General features: G+C 43.6%; 1 long non-coding RNA gene across 1 annotated transcript; it reads right to left on the bottom strand.

The window, feature by feature from the left end:
- Positions 1 to 14,337: 14,337 nt before the first annotated feature.
- LOC132454098 (uncharacterized) lies at positions 14,338 to 15,195 on the bottom strand. Its single transcript, XR_009524871.1, has 2 exons — positions 14,819 to 15,195; positions 14,338 to 14,509 (listed from the first exon to the last, which is right to left on the bottom strand). It is a non-coding gene; the product is annotated as an uncharacterized LOC132454098 (long non-coding RNA).
- Positions 15,196 to 19,011: the final 3,816 nt, after the last annotated feature.

The following is a 19,011-nucleotide window of genomic DNA, read 5'->3' as shown; positions in this document are numbered from 1 at the left end:
GTCTCTCTCTCTATCCGTGCGGCCAGCGTCTCTCTCTCTCTCTCTGTTAGCGGCTGTGTCTCTCTCTCTATCCGCGCGGCCAGCGTCTCACTCTCTCTCTGTTAGCGGCTGTGTCTCTCTCTCTATCCGCGCGGCCAGCGTCTCTCTCTCTCTTTCTGTTAGCGGCTGTGTCTCTCTCTCTATCCACGCGGCCAGCGTCTCTCTCTCTCTCTGTTAGCGGCTGTGTCTCTCTCTCTATCCGCGCGGCCAGCGTCTCTCTCTCTCTCTGTTAGCGGTTGTCTCTCTCTCTATCCGCGCGGCCAGCGTCTCTCTCTCTCTCTCTCTCTCTGTGTTAGCGGCTGTCTCTTTCCCTATCCGCGCGGCCAGCGGCTCTCTCTCACATTTGATTAGATCCCAATTGGCAGGCGGGCACACCCCGCCATCACTCACCGTGGAGGGGCCCGTCGCGTGGCCGAGGGTCGACGGAGCAGAGCGCATGGAACGGGGAGGAGGGGTGGGGGAGGGGGGGGGGGGAGGTGGAGGAGGAAGACTACATTTTGTATTATTTTTTATTTTTTTTACTGTGCAGCGAAGGGCGGCGGGTGTTATACGAGAGTTGTATAGAGCAGCCTGGCCTTGTTGTGCGGTGGGGAGGAGGAGTATGAGGGAGGAGGTGTTCGGTGGGGTGCAGGGGGAGAAGGTGTACATCGTGGTTGATATTCATATCACAATACCGGGAACATCCTGCTGGGATCGCCCATCCGTCAATCCAGCCCCCGGCCCTTACATATTCATTTCAATTACACTTGAATGTATAGGAGGGCTATTTACAGCACTTAAGACCACACTTTCCTAGCTTTCTCTCTCACTTCCAAGGCCCAGTCTCTCTCCCTCTCTCGTCCATCTGTCTCTGACTCTCTTTATCTCTGTCTTCTACCCCCCTCTCCCTTCATCCCTCTCTCCATCTCACTCGCGCTCTCTCTCTGTCTCCCTCATCCCTTCAACGCCAGTATTTACATGTCAATGACTTTGCTGTAAGTGGCTTTCTCCCTCTCCTTGTTCTCCTATTTGCATGTCAATGTTGGCGGTGAGTTTGAGACGCTCCTCTCTCTCCATATCTCTGTCTCTCTCTCTCTCTCTTTCCTATCCATCTACCGGGCTCTCTGACTCGCTTTCCCCATCATAAAGCTATACTACATATATCCCTCTCATTCTCTCTATCGCAATCCCTCGCCCTTTTACTTACTCTCTCTCTTTCTCTCTCTCTACATATTAATCTCTCTACATACACTCTCTGTCTCTCTCATTATCTCTCGTCTGCATCACTCTTTCTCGATCTCTCACTCTCCAGCTCTCTCTCTCTTTCTCCATCTCTCTCTGTCCCTGCATCTCTCCATCCCTCTCTCTACATCCCCCTTTCTCCCTCTCAACATCCTCCTCTCTCTTTCTGCATCTCTTTCTACATCCCCCCACTCTCTCTCTCTCTCTCTCTCTCTCTCTCTCTCTCTCTCTCTCTCTCTCTTTCTCTACATCCCCCTCTCTCCCTCTCTCTCTCCCTCTCTCTCTCTCTCTCTCTCTCTCTCTCTCTCTCTCTCTTTCAGCCTCTCTCGCTCTGTCTCCCTGCGTCTCTCTCACTCTCTCTTTCTCTCTTTTTCTCTCTCAGCCTCTCTCGCTTTGTCTCCCTGCGTCTCTCTCACTCTCACTCTCTCTCTCTCTCTCTCTCTCTCTGTCTCTCTCTCTCTCTCTCTCTCTCTCTCTCTCTCTCTCTCTCTCTCTCTCTCTCTCTCTCTCTCTCTCTCTCTCTCTCTGTCTCTCTCTCTCTCTATGTCTCCCTGAATCTCTCTCCCCCTCTATCTATAGGCTTCTCTCTCAATGGAAACCCTGAGTAATTTTCTCAGTGTCTATCGGGCGTCTCGTCCCTTGTTCTTTTTTCCTTTTACCAGCTATTACTCTCCTCCATTGTGGTCACTGAGTGCTGATCACAATGAAAGCAGGGAGCTGTGAAGATGTTCTCCGCGAGCCCGTCGTGTTAGTGACGCCGCTGTGGCTTTGATACGTGGTGGCGGGCCCACCGCTACTTTGAGGCTTTTATCCTGTCAAGATCGTCTGATGCTTTCAGTTTGAAAGTTCTTTATTTATTTTGCCATGAAAAGGCCTGGCCTGTCTTTCTCCCGCACACGGTTTGACGTGTCTTTATCTCCTAAAACCCCCGCTGGAGAAAAAGAAAATAAAGGGCCGTCGTCCTCTTGTTCATGATAATGATAATAACAGTGCAGTATTACATTGTAGTACTTTTAACAGCAGATCACGGTCATGTTGTTTCATCGTACAACAATTCGCCTGGATGGGAGTTGCTCGGGAGGTAGAGCAGGTCGTCGGTCCACCTGGAGGTTGCTGGTTCAATCCCTGGCCTCACTGCCTCCCACGAGCCGGCTGTGTCCTTGCATGGGTGACATGTGGTCTTTGAGAGGGAGGTGAGAAAAGTGAGCTATTAACGTAGCCCATTAAACTATAACATTATGGATAGTTCCATGACAGATTTGTGGCATCTTTTGCAAAAGTTCAGCCTCCTATACAAACACACAGAGATCACTGTGGAAGTCCAGCAACAACATAGTTACCCTGACTCCCGCTGGTATTATAACTACCCAGCAACAGGAGTAGACAGCCCCTTTGAACCGCTGGAGCACAGCTTTTTCAGTGCAGAAAGATGTGTGTGTGTGTGTGTGTGTGTGTGTGTGTGTGTGTGTGTGTGTGTGTGTGTGTGTGTGTGTGTGTGCGTGTGTGCGTGCGTGCGTGCGTGCGTGCGTGCGTGCGTGCGTGCGTGCGTGCGTGCGTGCGTGCGTGCGTGCGTGCGTGCGTGCGTGCGTGCGTGCGTGCGTGCGTGCGTGCGTGTGTGTGTGCTACTCACGTACCAGTGAGTAGCACCCACTTGGGCAATTCACCGCTGCCAGTATGCGCCAGAGAGCTCCCCACACACTGGCTGTCACAGTGGAAAGAAAGCATGTAACTATCCAATTAGAGGTGGGGGGGGGGTGCATGTTGGTAAAAGAGCCGGTTTGGGAGTTTCGCTATGAAACTCTTGCGGTGAGTGGCCATGGGATTAGGGACCAGAGGGAGTCAGGACCCTCGGTTTAACGTCTCATCCGAATTGAGACATAATGAAGATGTGACTTTTCTCTGTGTGAGATATTAGTTATTGTGTGAAGATCCATATCTTCACACAATAAAGAACATATGTTGCCTGCGGGCTAGTTTAGTATGAGGGGCCGTATGGGACATTATTCAGAATAAGCATGCACATACACATATGAAACCAAACTCATTCACATACTATACTGAAAAACTCGCACACATACAAGTGAAAAGCATTGACATACACAACTGAAACACTCTCACACAAACAACTGAAAAATGATACGCTAACATACACAACTGAAAAGCTTGCATAAAACCTAGTGAAACCTTTTACATGGACTACTGAAATGCTTTAACAGATACTAGTAAAATATCCTCATACACACAGCTGAAAAATGTCCTCTCACATACACCAACCCGGTATCACGCGATTGCGTGCTCCTGCGCACGAACGTTAATCTATTGAAGCGTGTTCCAGAGCATGATAGTCCGACTTTTTGCGTGTTACACAGAACGAAATATAAACCAATGCATTCTGAATGGGAGTGTTCTAAGACAATTAACTAAACGGTACGAGAGAGAGAGAAAGAGAGAGAGGGAGGGAGGCTTCAGAAAGGGTGTGCGCAGATAGTACAGTGCACCCTAGTTATGTTTATGCAAAAACCACAAATGCTATATGTATATATATATATATATATATATATATACAGTATATATATATTGCCTACTTATATATATTGCCTATATATATGTATAGGCTATATATAATTAGGCTATAATTATATTATTTAGCGTGTAATGAGACAATCTATAGCCAAATTGTCAAAGATGCCCGAGAATCTCCGGGGATATCAGCATGGGAAATCGGCGAATCAGACCCATGAACCTATAAAGAAAGACGTCATCTCAAGCGGGAGAGAACGTTTGCGGTGCTGGTTTGTGTCACGTAAGTACAGGGCTCTCATGTCTCATGCATTCGGCGTGAGACACACGCAATTCAACCCATGCACACGCTCGAACCTGTGCCGTGTTCCAATACCCGTACTGTCCGTACTTACTAGCCAAAATTTGAGTACGCAGTACGTTCCAATTCAGATCCGGCGAAAAGAAGTATACTTCAAGGACCCGGATGCCGTACTCAAAACGGGCTAATCCTGAAGTGTGGATCGAAGGACACTCCCCGTACTCAACGGCAGCCATCTTAGCTACGTAGCGGAAGAGGCGGAGCCAGGCTGAGCCAAAGTCGGCGCATTTTCCACATAGCCTGCATTAATAGATTTCATTTTGTCATTTTGTAGTTTTTATAGTTTTTTATAGCTGCTAGGCGTAAAGAGTTCACCGTTCAAAGCGGGATGTTTATTGCGGGGGAGGAGCCACGGCAGCAGTCGTGATCGTAATTTCCGGTTAGTGCACCACGGAGTACTCGATTTGGAACAGCACTCACATCTGAAAAAATAACGTAGTAGATAGTGCGGATAGTATACTTCCTTTAAGTATACTCATGGAAGTACGGGTACGGTCTCACGAAAATACGTGACACTGTCACGTTATTTAATCTATTGAAACGTGATCAGGGACACGTAGGCCTATTTTCTAAATTTTGTATTTCAATTGGAAGTAGGCTATTTGTCGTGTCACTAAGCATGACTTCCAAACTAAGGTTCTGTCCGGGAGCGTTCTCCCTAATGTCCCTTATGGAGCTCCGTACAGATATAATTGTCTTAGAACACTCCCATTCAGAATGCATTGGTTTACATTTCGTTCTGTGTAACACGCAAAAAGTCGGACTATCGTGCTCTGGAACACGCTTCAATAGATTAACGTTTGTGCGCAGGAGCACGCAATCGCGTGATACCAGGTTGGGTGGAGGTATCATATATATGAAAGAGGGCATTCAATTATATGATAATGATCAATTAGGAGGCCGAAGCCCTAAAGGAAGTGATGCAATAGGTGACTGAGGGTCAACATTTGAGAACCCCTTTTATCAAAGGGGGTCTCAAATGCTGATTTCTCCTTGTGTTTACTAATTAATTTCTCTTATTATTATTTTGTTTCCATTATGTTTTCTAACTGGTTGCTCTGCGATCCCCCTCAATTCAGGTGCTGAGCCTACGGTGGTGGACTGGTGTCCTGGTCACGGTGTCCCCTTTGTATTGTGTTTGCATTTGGTTTATTTTTCATTTGTTTTACGTGTGGTGTTCCTGGGACCCCCTTTCCTTTGGATGCAGGTGTTTACAGTTAGGTCTCAGCACTGATTGGATCTCAGCACCCAATTTCCCTCCTTAGTGAGTAATTCTTTAGTAGTCTTAAGAACAGACATTTTCTATAAATAAAAGCATTTTTGTGTGACCGAACTGCCGTCTCTGCCTCATTGCATAACGGACCTCAGTGCCTTTCCTTCATTTGGGCTAGTCCACTTAAAATAAATCTCTGGGTGAAATTCCCAGGGTGGCGTTGTCTGGCAACAATTAATACTACTGAAACTGCCTTAAGAAAAGGGCATCACTCCATAGCCGTTATTACAACCCATAGACATTAAAGCCAAAACCTTTCTCACATGCACACCCATCGCGAGTGACGGCTATGCGCACACATGCACACCCATAGCGAGTGACGTAGGACGTAAAGTCCCGCCCAGGTCGAAATGGCGTCGATTTAGAGAGTTCCGGATCGAAGGACACTCCCGGACACTCCCCGTACTCAACAGCAGCCATCTTAGCTACGTAGCGGAAGAGGCGGAGCCAGGCTGAGCCAAAGTCGGCGCATTTTCCACATAGCCTGCATTAATAGTCATTTTGTAGTTTTTATAGCTGCTAGGTGTAACGAGTTCACCGTTCAAAGCGGGATGTTTATTGCGGGGGAGGAGCCACGGCGGCAGTCGTGATCGTAATTTCCGGTTAGTGCACCACTGAGTACTCGATTTGGAACAGCACTCACATCTGAAAAAATAACGTAGATAGTGCGGATAGTATACTTCCTTTAAGTATACTCATGGCCTAGTATAACATCTTGCCAAAGGACTACAGTTGAAAATTAGCCTGCTGGCTAACACTGGCGCATTTACAGAAATGTTAATCAATGTGCACTGTCCTTTAAATAAATGAATAAATACAAATACAAATGGAAGTACGGGTATGGTCTCACGGAAATACGTGACACTGTCACGTTATTTAATCTAATGAAATGTGATCAGGGACACGTAGGCCTATTTTCTAAATTTTGTATTTCAATTGGAAGTAGGCTATTTGTCGTGTCACTAAGCATGACTTCCAAACTAAGGTTCTGTCCGGGAGCGTTCTCCCTAATGTCCCTTATGGAGCTCCGTACAGATATAATTGTCTTAGAACACTCCCATTCAGAATGCATTGGTTTACATTTCGTTCTGTGTAACACGCAAAAAGTCGGACTATCGTGCTCTGGAACACGCTTCAATAGATTAACGTTCGTGCGCAGGACCACTTAATCGCGTGATACCGGGTTGCAACCACACACACTCACACACATACACACACACACACACACACACACACACACACAACCTCTTGCAGGCAGACTCAGAATCTTGAGCCCATTTATTAGGGAACAGGTGTTATCGGGATCCCATCACTGCATTCCCAGAATCCTGCATTGTGAAAGTCTTCCCTTTTTTTTTTAAATGTGGCATTTTATTCTACATACAAAACAACCATAGTATTTTTCAGGAGTCCACGACCACCCTGCCCGTTTTGACACACAAAAGTAATTTGACACTTCTGGGATGAGCCAATGATTCATCTGTTTGGAAGGTTTTGTTGGAGACAAACAAAGAATCTTCAGGCAACAGATGTGACAGCTTTGACTGCTCTCTCTCTCTCTCCTTCGTCTGCTGGGTCCTCTGTGTTTGCCTACCTGCTACAGGTAGCCAGTGGGCGGGGCTGAGAGGCTTGTCAGCTGATGAGGTGCACCTGTGCAGGTCTGCCACGCAGGCTTTAGCCAGTCTCTCTCTCTTTCCACAGAGGCAGGTGGGCTTGGGTTCTGTTTAGGGTGGTTCCTTAAGGTTTTGGACCTTTGGATTGGTTCCATGTTTTGTTTTTTTCTTTTTTTTGTGTTAACACTATTCAACATCCCCACAGCACACTTTCCACTGCCCATATACATAGGCTAGTGGAAAGAATTGTGTGTTTGGTCAGTAGTTCAGTTGGTTGGTCACATATGTTGGTTTGCTGTTCAGGTTTGGTTTGTTGCATTTTGTTTGGGTATTTCCAACATGGTAAAGATGGTTTGTTGTTCCCAGTATTTGTTTTGTCTGTCTGGGTAAGTTTCATCCGTTCTGGCTCGGTCGGTCCTTGTGATTTTGGTACTGGTTTTCTGTCCAAACCATATAATCGCACATTTTCTAATCTTCCATACGCTACACTAATCCCTTTGCAGATTTCATGATACTTACTTCATTCTAATAAATAACTTTATCCCTTATCATGTGTGGATCCCGATCTTTGCACTGACCCGAGCCTCGTCTTAATGCAGCCAAGGAGATGGAAGAGCGTTATGAATAATTATTAGATGATTGTGTTGTACAATGAAAGACAGTAAAGATTCAATATGAATGGCAAAATAAGGATGGGATTTTATTTGAACAATAAAATATGTGTTGGGCAAATTATAGAGAGGCTGAGATTATAGATTTCATATTCAAAAGGCGAAGGGGTGAAAAAATTTAAGAAATATATTTAAGAAATATAGGCCTACTCAAAGCCCAAATCATTGATATCATACCCTATCCAATAATAAAGAAATTTGAATTTGAATGGTAACAATTCCGTTAAATCCTCGTCCTCGTTTTGAACGTCTCACTCATAGCCGATCAGTGTGTTCTTTCTGATTAGCTCTTAATTGAGATCACCTGTCACGCACCTTTATTAAAGGTGAACACAATGGGTTTGGTTTACTTTTCGCATCGGCCTGTGTCAATCGAGGTTAAGTTTAGTGAGGGTTGAAAGTTTTCGATCTAGATTGCAGATCACTATTGTCCCTTTATACAAACTGAAAGTATGCGTTGTTGCGTGTTTGTTTTTGTGGGCATTTGACTGAACAGCCCAGACAAATATTGCTACCAACATGGCACTTCGAAACAGACCACCGCAGTGAGTAAAAGTTACTTTCCTTTATTAATTGTTGACGTATTTGGGCTGTCTCCTCAGACACAAGCCATCAGTATCCCTGCTCTTTGCACCTTGACATGCATGTCGCCGCTGTTTGTTAACCTAGCTTTGCTGATTTGTATCTTGTGATGTGTGTGTGTTTTTCTTAACAGGTGTTAGATGACTGACAAGATCTATGGGGGGGCCCCCTTTGGGCCCCCCCATACCAACTTAGTCTTCAAAGGAATCTAGTGCCATGGGACTCCAGTGTCTTCAAAACATCCTCGGAATACATGTGTATGAATGGTCCACCGAAGGGTTGATCTGGAAGCCACCACAGTCCACGCAGTAATCTGCTGCGTGGGCCGTAGTGGCTTCCAGAGCCATCTTTCGGCCTTCAATGTATTTCCTTCAATGTAGCAGGCTACGGGTTTCTGAAGAAGCCTGCTTTACGTAGCATTGGAGTACAAATATTGTGCAAAATGCTCATGTAATTGCACTAGCACTAGTAACCTGTAGATTAGCTTAGTTTAACGTCATTCCGTGCTGTCTGTCAGATGTGTGGCTTACTTTAAGTCCACAAGGCCCTCTGATAAACCATGTTGGAACACCCCTGGACAAGGTGATTAGTCACTGGGTGTGTGCTAACGTTTTGTTCCATTTTTCACTAGTTGGTTAAGGTTTGGTAGAATTGTTTGGATGCTAGCGACGTGATGGCGTATGTACAAGAGCCTACCGTGGCCAGGCCACAGTTGCGACGGCCACGGCCAGATGGCCTAGTGTGAGTGCAACCTTGATTGCATTTGTATACTGTTTACCATTGGATGTTTATGCAATTTGGCTTAATTCATCCGCAGTAAAGCTGCATTTGACGATTCCAGGGTCGTTTTGTACAGGCTTTCAATTGACCATGTTGACTAGTTTGTGGGAAGTTTTTTTTATTTTTTTATCCTTGCTTACATTCCAACGGTTGTGACCACTTATGCAACTGGGCTGTTAACCTTGCAATTCTAGTTGCATATTTGTACACGTAAGCTTGTCCATTTCTATCGCCATCACCAACACTAGCTTCAGCATTTCCTTGTAGGCCATTAGCTGACTTGTGTATTGGAGCGATGATTTGGGTATTTTAAGATGCTTAAAAACCTAAAATAAAGCAAAAGGCGTGTCTGGTGTGCAAGAGCCAATTTGTTGGCTTGCAGTAGTCGAGGAGTTGCCGTAGGTCGTAAGCCATCTGGAGGTTGTGGCAATGGAGGCTTGTGGTAGATCTGCCATCCAAGAAGGGTTAATTCTTCTGAAGCATGATTAATAGTTTAGTAAATTGAATCTATTCATATAGAACTATAAAATCCAAGACTGCAGCCAGTAACTTGGATCGCAATATGTGGAAAGTATTAGTCTTCATTTGCAACAGAATAATTAACATGACTAACTGGGTTTCTTACATTTTCTAACTAGGGGGACTTGACTGGTGAGTCTACTGGATTAATCAGTAGCGGTACTTTGCCCAACAGATTTGATGGCATGACTACAGGGTGACAAAGACAATTATTCCCTGCCTATCAAAAGAGACTTCTAAAACATATCTGCTAGAACAGTTCCTATACTTTTTGTTTAATTTGGTCATGCTGAAAATTTACTTTTTGTAGTTGCTCCATATTTAGTTCTTTGACAGCCTCACCTGCTAGAAAAGTCTATTCAAATCGGCTAAATATAATGAACTAAATTAATAGCCATGAAATGTTGTCACTCGTACTAATGGCAAATACCCTCTTTCAGTTGGTGGTTCAACACGGATGTCTCTCTAGGCTTGAGGGAGAGCTCACAAGTAAATTACACGAATGTCCTGGAGCAATTGGGAATACACTTTTATTTAGTCTACCTGACCAGGGACATCTTTGAACTATTGGTCACCTAACCCAAACTTTTCACTCTTGTTAGGTTGTCCTTTTCTCTCGTTTTAACCCGAAAGGGCTGAAATATCAACATTTCAGGTATTCTGTTTGGATAATGTGCAAAACTTGTGGCTTCACTAATAAAAAAAATTAACAAATGTATTTTTCTTAATGTGGTTAAACTATTTAAAGATTTGTATGCAAAATATTTCTGCTCAATTTGTGGTCAATGAAACTCTGAAATTTTTTTATTTGATAAAACACAACTATGGGTTAAAGGTATTTGCTTTGGGCATCTTTTGATATTTTTAGAATCTAGCTCCATTGCCGTTAGAAATGGTGTCTCCCAGTACTGCAAAGTGCTTCCACAAGTTTAAAAAAGAATGGGCAGAAAAGGAACTGCCAACTAAATCTATTTAGCATGGATAGAAAGTTTCCATGGAAGCTCTTGGCTGCTGGTTCCCAACACAGCTCCACTGTTAGCCTGTGACCTTGCGTTTGACTTTTTTTGACTTTTGGTGACTTTCACAAAAGAAATGAACTGGTTAATACAATAAACAAGACATTTCTTGGTACCATTTTTAACTGTTTGTGGATATTGCATTAAATCCATATGCTTGAAACTTTTCAATAATGCATATCAACGAAACAATGGAATGAAATAAATAGTTCAAGCAATTTGTGGGACTTGGCTGCTTTTACATTATTACTCATTTTGGGGGTTATTTCAGTCTCTCCAACCTGCAGGTCGTGCGAAGAATCATGTGAATGGGATTATTCTATAAATGTCTTGATATCATCTTTCGTCTCAACACTTCTGCTGCAGCCGCTGTTGAAGCGTATGAGTCCTTTGAGACCCCCTTTGATAAAAGGAGTTCTCAAATGTTGACCCTCAGTCACCTATTGCATCACTTCCTTTAGGGCTTCGGCCTCCTAATTGATCATTATAGTATAATTGAATGCCCTCTTTCATATATATGATACCTCCACCACTGGGACGTGGCAACAATTCTCCAAATCCATATGGGGGGGATGCTTGTGGACAGTAGGGGTGTATACTCGACATAAATAGGAAGCAAACTCATCTCACATGAGTAATGACATCTCACAAATATTTATTTAATAAATTGTTTCAATTTATAATAATCCAAAATCCGTTGGCTTTTTGTCGAGGGAATCCAGGGCGACGCTCACTTCCGGGTTGGCCAACATACGTCATCCCTCCACCACTCTACTGTAAAAACACATGTTCAAGTTGAATGAGAATAATAATAATAATAATTCTGCCATAGTATTTATTTAAGGGGAGGGGGGGGGGGGGGGTACAAGTCTTTTGGCCATTTGTAGTGTTGATCAGCATAGAAATAATTTGTCCGCAAAGACGGTGACGTCGCTTAGCAACGGCAGACGCTGGGGTAGACAAGTCACCGGACTACTACCCATGCAAGTGAACGGAGCGTTCCACGGCATTGAGAAGACCCGTGTAATAAAGGCCTATAATATTTCTGTTTATGGCATAGATTTCTCCTCAGATTAGGCCAATAAACCAATGGTAAAATAAAAATAAAAACGCTCGATCAAAGGCCCGGCCCGAGTATAGTGGTGGGAAATATCGGCCCGCGTCGGGCTCGGGCTCGGGCAGAGAATCGAAACACTGACTGGAACTACTTAGCAGGTGTCTGTAGGGCTATATCAGGAGTTAATGCACGCACTGCAGCCAATCAGAATCAGAGTATTCCCCCAGACCGTGGTCTAAACAATATTATTCACGAGTTATAAACAACCCCTACACATCAATATTAATGATAACCCTGTGGAAATTGCCATAAGTGAGAGACACAATTTCACACGTTGAGCACACAGTTGTGTGACTCGTTTATTTAGTAAGAGAGAAACGGGAAATCAAAACGTGCTGAAGGTAAACAAATCCCGCATGGGCTCTGACGCCATGAGACACTCGTAATCCTTTAAAGGGACAGCGATCCCTGAACCACCAAGACAGTAAACGACATGCCAGCCTAAAACAATTGAAAGAACAACACATAACAAAATACTGTAGGTGAATTATGTTACACTCACTACAACCCATTAAATACGGTATGATTTCTCGATGTCATGGCAACGTCCGCTCGCGACACTGGACTTGCGATCGAGGCATCGACGCGGACGTTCATTCACATAGCCAAAAACAAGAGAATAGATGGCTAGATAAAATAAACATCAAGACATACAATTCTAAAAAGAACAGATGAAGCAGCTACCCTTTTTTCCTTCGCGGTTTGCCTACAGAACAGCGCACCTGCATTTAATATAGGCCTATCCTGTCACAATTTCTCAGTATCAAAGGTGAAAGTAGAAACGGGTGGCCAAAAGCTGTCTTATTGTTAGTTATCACAGACAATTTTAAGTAGAAACGGGTGGCCAAAAGCTGTCATTTGTTAGTTATCACAGACAATTTTCAACAATGAATGATCTGTACGGAGCTCCATAAGGGACATTAGGGAGAACGCTCCCGGACAGAACCTTAGTTTGGAAGTCATGCTTAGTGACACGACAAATAGCCTACTTCCAATTGAAATACAAAATTTAGAAAATAGGCCTACGTGTCCCTGATCACGTTTCAATAGATTAAATAACGTGACAGTGTCACATATTTTCGTGAGACCATACCCGTACTTCCATGAGTATACTTAAAGGAAGTATACTATCCGCACTATCTACTACGTTATTTTTTCAGATGTGAGTGCTGTTCCAAATCGAGTACTCCGTGGTGCACTAACCGGAAATTACGATCACGACTGCCGCCGTGGCTACTCCCCCGCAATAAACATCCCGCTTTGAACGGTGAACTCTTTACGCCTAGCAGCTATAAAAACTATAAAAACTACAAAATGACTCTATTAATGCAGGCTATGTGGAAAATGCGCCGACTTTGGCTCAGCCTGGCTCCGCCTCTTCCGCTACGTAGCTAAGATGGCTGCCGTTGAGTACGGGGAGTGTCCTTCGATCAGAGCCCGTCTACGAAGAGCCTGGGCACTCCCTATACGCCCCATTGTACCGATTTTGGTTGTAGTTCCATGAGACATCCACTGGGGGTGATCGCGGGCGAGTCCAGATTGAATGGGAGTCTATGGGGCTAAACGGCTAATTATGCCTCTTTCACCTGCTTGTCGTTGAAATATCGCAAATTTTATTGTAGATTCCGCAAGTTCAATATAGATGATGGTTCAAAAGTCAAATCAGTGAGTACTTATGTCCTTTCGATTTCTTACAGTTTGGGCCGTTGTTGGCCATACACGCTAGCATTCTGCTAATGAATGCTGATTGGTCAGGGACGGACTTGCGACTGATTACGACCAGAGACCCCTCTTGACGGCATCTGAAGCTGAAGAGCAATCAGAAACGTGTTCACTAAATTTTTGCGTACTGTATTTATATTTTCCTGCAGGCCCTTTTATTTTTTAGATAGTATGTATGGTGAAAGTACATGGGCATAAATGGAATTTCTTCCATTTCTTGTGTTCAATGTTCAATGTGTTATATACATGGTAGGTACGGTATGACCACCTTAAATAATACAGTCAATATCCCGCTCAATATCATTTAATCTGTCATTGTCTATTTTTCGAAAATAAAGATAGTTTAAAAAAGAAATGCCTCGTAAATGTGCAATGATAAACTGCACTTACAGTGGAAACGGATTGTCCGTCTTTTCGTTTCCCAAGGACAGAAAAAGGTAACGTTCTTGCTTGCTCCTGTATGAATGGTCCTAGGCTACCTGAGGCTTCACCTGGTAAGGAAAGTTGCGCTGTAGCCCGGGTAATATCGCACATGGCTTATTCAAGTTGCGCGCTAGACATTCTCTAAAGTGTCGAGACTCAAGCACTTAACTCACCTTAACCGATTGTTCCATACAAATGGTTAGTTAATGATTTAACAACTTCAACATCTGTTACAGTCGTTATTTTTTTGTAGGACTTGGGCTAATGACCTTGCACAGAGGGAAAACCATCTACACCACTTGTCATTGATTTCTATGCATTCACTGATCTTTACAGATGGGTTTGTTTTAAGCCATTGAATATAATTGCTCTGCCATGCAACACATTATAAGCTACACATGTTTGTTAAATGAGAAATATGGTCTGGGTCACATTGAAACAGTAACAGTTGTATAACAGTAATTATACAAACATTATACCAACATTGCAACAGGCAAGTTTATTCAAACATCACACTAACAAGAACACAATAAGAACAGTAACTAATAAAAAAAAAAGAGAAATGATTTAACAACACTGAACATACTGAACAGAGGCAGGGGAAAAGGACAGAGGAAGAAGACTTGTCCGTTGTCACAGCATCAAGGTCCGACTGTAGAGATCAAGAAAGGAAGAGGCATGAGGAGAACAACAGAACACTGCTCTCTAGCAGATTGTTTACTGATGTAAACTAAATTGATGCAGTCTTAAAATTATGATTCTAATCCAGGTTTCTATTTTAGGAGAAAGAAATGGCTCATAATCGTTACAAAAAAAAAAGCTTTATCATCGGCACTAGTGAGGATTAGAAAAAACACTCTCTGTAAGTAACATACATATGTAAAACATTCGCGCATTTCTTTTTTTTACATTAGCTCACTAAAACTCTGTAACTAGGGTATTAAGCAAAAAAAAGCCTTACCTCCAACAGCTGGTGTTATCGTTGCGGGAAAAGGGAAGTGCTTTAGAAACTGCCGTAAAGCAGTACCTCTGACAGTATTACAGTGTGTGACGTCATCGCATGTTTTTAACGCCTTTTTAGAACAGATACGTGACCTTAAAAAATGCAATATTCAGCTGAGTTTATTATCTTAGCCCCACCCTTTGATAGCAACTTTCAAATTACTTGACAAAAAATTACATCGTGAGAAAAGTGGATTCTGAGGATAAAACCCCGTTGGCTCCCATTCATTCTGGACTCGCCTACGAGCGCCCCGCGTGGTCAAAGATTATTACTGCAACCAGTCCAGAAAACCGGAACTAACCCGCGAGTGCCAGTTCTCCTCATATTAGACATTCTCTGCTTCGATCCACACTTCAGGATTAGCCCGTTTTGAGTACGGCATCCGGGTCCTTGAAGTATACTTCTTTTCGCCGGATCTTACTAAAATTTTGGCTAGTAGCCTAAGTACGGACAGTACGGGTATTGGAACACGGCACAGGTTCGAGCGTGTGCATGGGTTGAATTGTATGGCAAGCCATCCCCGCCAGAAAACTGCATAATTTAGACGCGTATCACCTTCATAACGCCGTAAAAAACGCTGTAAAATTCAGAAAAACGCCGTATGTTACGCCGTCATGCGCAAAAAAGCGCCGCTTTACATGCCGCAATTAAGCGTTTCAAGATCGCGCGTAAAAAGCGCAGTTTTGAACATCAAACCGCGCGTAAAATACGGCGCTTTTGTGCACATCACAACGCCGTAAAATACGGCGTCTTTCTATGCCGCATAGAAATCTATGCGGCATAGATGTGTCCATGTAAACGCGGCTACTGACACACACAATAGCCGCGTTTACATGGACACATCTATGCCGCATAGATTTCTATGCGGCATAGAAAATGGTCATGTATACGCCTCATTCGGAATACAATTATCTGTTCGGCATAGATTCTATGCCAAATAGAAGAGGTGGTGTAGTCCGTTTTAAATCGCCATGTATACACTTATTCCGCATAGATTGGGGTTTAACTTAGTGCAGCCGCAGTAGTTCGCAATTGGTCCACTGAGCTCCGTCGGTACTTTTAAGCACACCGAACTTCACCGCTGTCAAGGAAAGTGGATTTATTGCCTGATTCACGTCTTTGTTATCACTCCGTAAAAGTAGTCCGGTAAGCGTGGCCGGTTGCTAAGCGACGGGACACATGGGTGTTTATTAATGACGTGTTCGCGTATCGTAGTGTCCGCGCTCGTCCGAGATAACTGTAAATTAGTAGGCTACTACTAGTACTTTTGCAGGCTGAACGTTAAAATACTTCTTAACTTAGAGAGATGGCAGCTGCAGTAGTTCGCAATTGGACCTTCGAGGATTCCTGGTCACTAAATTCCCGTAAGACCACTCTCTCCCACCAGTCTTGGCTGCGGACTCGCATCCAAATTCCTCTTGTTTGCGGCGGAGCTTAGGGTAAATATAAAGATCTGACGAGAAATTGACGTTGCTGCGCTGTCGTCCTCCTTCTTAATTGAAGGAGCAGGGAGAGAAAAGCTCTCTCCTGCTGTGCTTTCATTAAAATCAAATTTAAAATCCCCGATAGTGATACGACATCCATTATGTCGCCGCCGGTCCAGAGATGTGTCAGGTGTGCGCGAGAGACAGAACGGACACTTTTGTTACTGCCATGTATACAGTAGCATTCAGAACACATTTTAGGAACAGATCTATGCCGCATAGAAATCTATGCGGATCAGATGTGCCATGTAAACGCGGCTAGTGTCTCTCTCTATGGCTCCCTCTCACTCCTTTCCACTGTGTATTTATATCGATTGAACAAGAGAGGATGTTACGATAACTCTGCGAAAATAAAGGCTCCATGGCTGTAATAATTTTAATATAATTAACTTATAAAGCGTGTAACAAGACACCTAGATGATCTGGCTGGCTGACTAAAAAGGCACTGAATTTGGAACTTATAAGCAGGAGGTCTGGCTTGCGGACTAAAAAGCATTGCGATCATAAAAGCGTGACCATCTGACAAAAGCACAAATCTGACAATATATAGATTCGATCCGACAACCTCTTCCCTACATAGCAAGCGTCTCTATCGATTGGACCACGGTTATCACAACGTTGAAACTGCATTTACTAATATATATATCTATATGAATATGACGCTACAACTAACGCCAAATGAGAGGAGATCTGTGTTGAACTGATTTGGTCTGCTTGTCTTGTTCAGCGATTGGGCGCAAACACTTCAAATGCATTGGCTGAGAGAAAAGAAGGGCAGAGATTATTAGCATACTAGAGAAACGCCGTATTTTACGGCGTTGTGATGTGCACAAAAGCGCCGTATTTTACGCGCGGTTTGATGTTCAAAACTGCGCTTTTTACGCTCGCTCTTGAACGGCTCAATTGCGGCGTAAAAAGCAGCGCTTTTTTGCGCATGACGGCGTATTTTACGGCGTTTTTCTACATTTCACAGCGTTTTTTACGGCGTAATGAAGGTGATACGTGTCTAAATGATGCCGTTTTCTGGCGGGGATGGCTTGCCATAGAATTGCGTGTGTCTCACGCCGAATGCGTGAGACATGAGAGCCCTGTACTTACGTGACACAAACCAGCACCGCAAACGTTCTCTCCCGCTTGAGATGACGTCTTTCTTTATAGGTTCATGGGTCTGATTCGCCGATTTCCCATGCTGATATCCCTGAAGATTCTCGGGCATCTTCGACAATTTGGCTATAGATTGTCTCATTACACGCTAAATAACATAATCATAGCCTAATTATATATATAGCCTATACATATATATAGGCAATATATATAATTAGGCAATATATATATATACATATAGCATTTGTGGTTTTGGCATAAACATAACTAGGGTGCACTGTACTATCTGCGCACACCCTTTCTGAAGCCTCTCTCGCTCTCTCTCTCTCTCTCTCTCTGTCCCTCCCTCTCTCTCTTTCTCTCTCTCTCGTACCGTTTTGTGGAGCACGTTAATTGTCTTAGAACACTCCCATTCAGAATGCATTGGTTTACATTTCGTTCTGTGTAACACGCAAAAAGTCGGACTATCGTGCTCTGGAACACGCTTCAATAGATTAACGTTACTTCGTGCGCAGGAGCACGCAATTGCGTGATACCGGGTTGCATACACACATGAAACCATTCAAATAGTCTATAAGAGCTTTTCAGTTGATTGAGTGAAGGTGTATCAGTTGTGTATGTAAAAGCTTTTACTTGTGTATGTGTGAGGTTTTCAGGATAGTATGTGAATGGTTTCATATGTGTGTGAGAGGACATTTTTCAGCTGTGTATATGAGAACATTTTACCAGTATGTGTGAAAGCATTTCAGTAGTCCATGTAAAAGGTTTCACTAGGTTTTATGCGAGCTTTTCAGTTGTGTATGTGAGCGTATAATTTTTCAGTTGTTTGTGTGCGAGTATTTCAGTATAGTATGTGAATGAGTTTGGTTTCATATGTGTATGTGCATGCTTATTCTGAATAATGTCCCATACGGCCCCTCATAGTTTAGACTCTTCACTGATATACATAAACGATCAGGCAGTACCATTGATCACCCTTGATGATGTCGCTGTGAGACAATGTGTCAAATATACGGTACAGTTTTTAATGATGTTAAAATACGTTTTAATATCTTCAAGGCTGTGCTTGAGGAGCGGTGATGATGGAGATGTCCTTGAGCACACCCATTACATAAATAATCTCTCTCTCTCTCTCTCTCTCTCTCTCTCCCTCTCTCTTTCAATGTATATATATATATATATATGCATATATATATATATATATATATATATATATATATATATATATATATCTTTCTATCAATCTCCTTTATTTCATTCTCTCGTTCGCTTTTCTTCCCTCCTTGAATCGCACACACACACACACGCACGCACATGCACGCACACACACCACACACACACACACCACACACGCACGCACGCACGCACGCACGCACGCACGCACGCACGCACGCACGCACGCACGCACGCACACACACACACACACACACACACACACACACACACACATTAATGCCATGGTGTGTGTCCTGTAAAATGTCCACTGGTCCTACATGATGCAGACCTGCCGGCTGGACAGGAAATGCCTGCTTGGGGGTGAAATATTGATGAGCATTGTGCCGT

The sequence above is a fragment of the Gadus macrocephalus genome, chromosome 3, assembly GCF_031168955.1.
Source record: "Gadus macrocephalus chromosome 3, ASM3116895v1".
NCBI lineage: Eukaryota > Metazoa > Chordata > Actinopteri > Gadiformes > Gadidae > Gadus > Gadus macrocephalus.
Note: the sequence above shows the minus strand (reverse complement) of the source record. Positions and strands in the feature narration are given on the sequence as shown.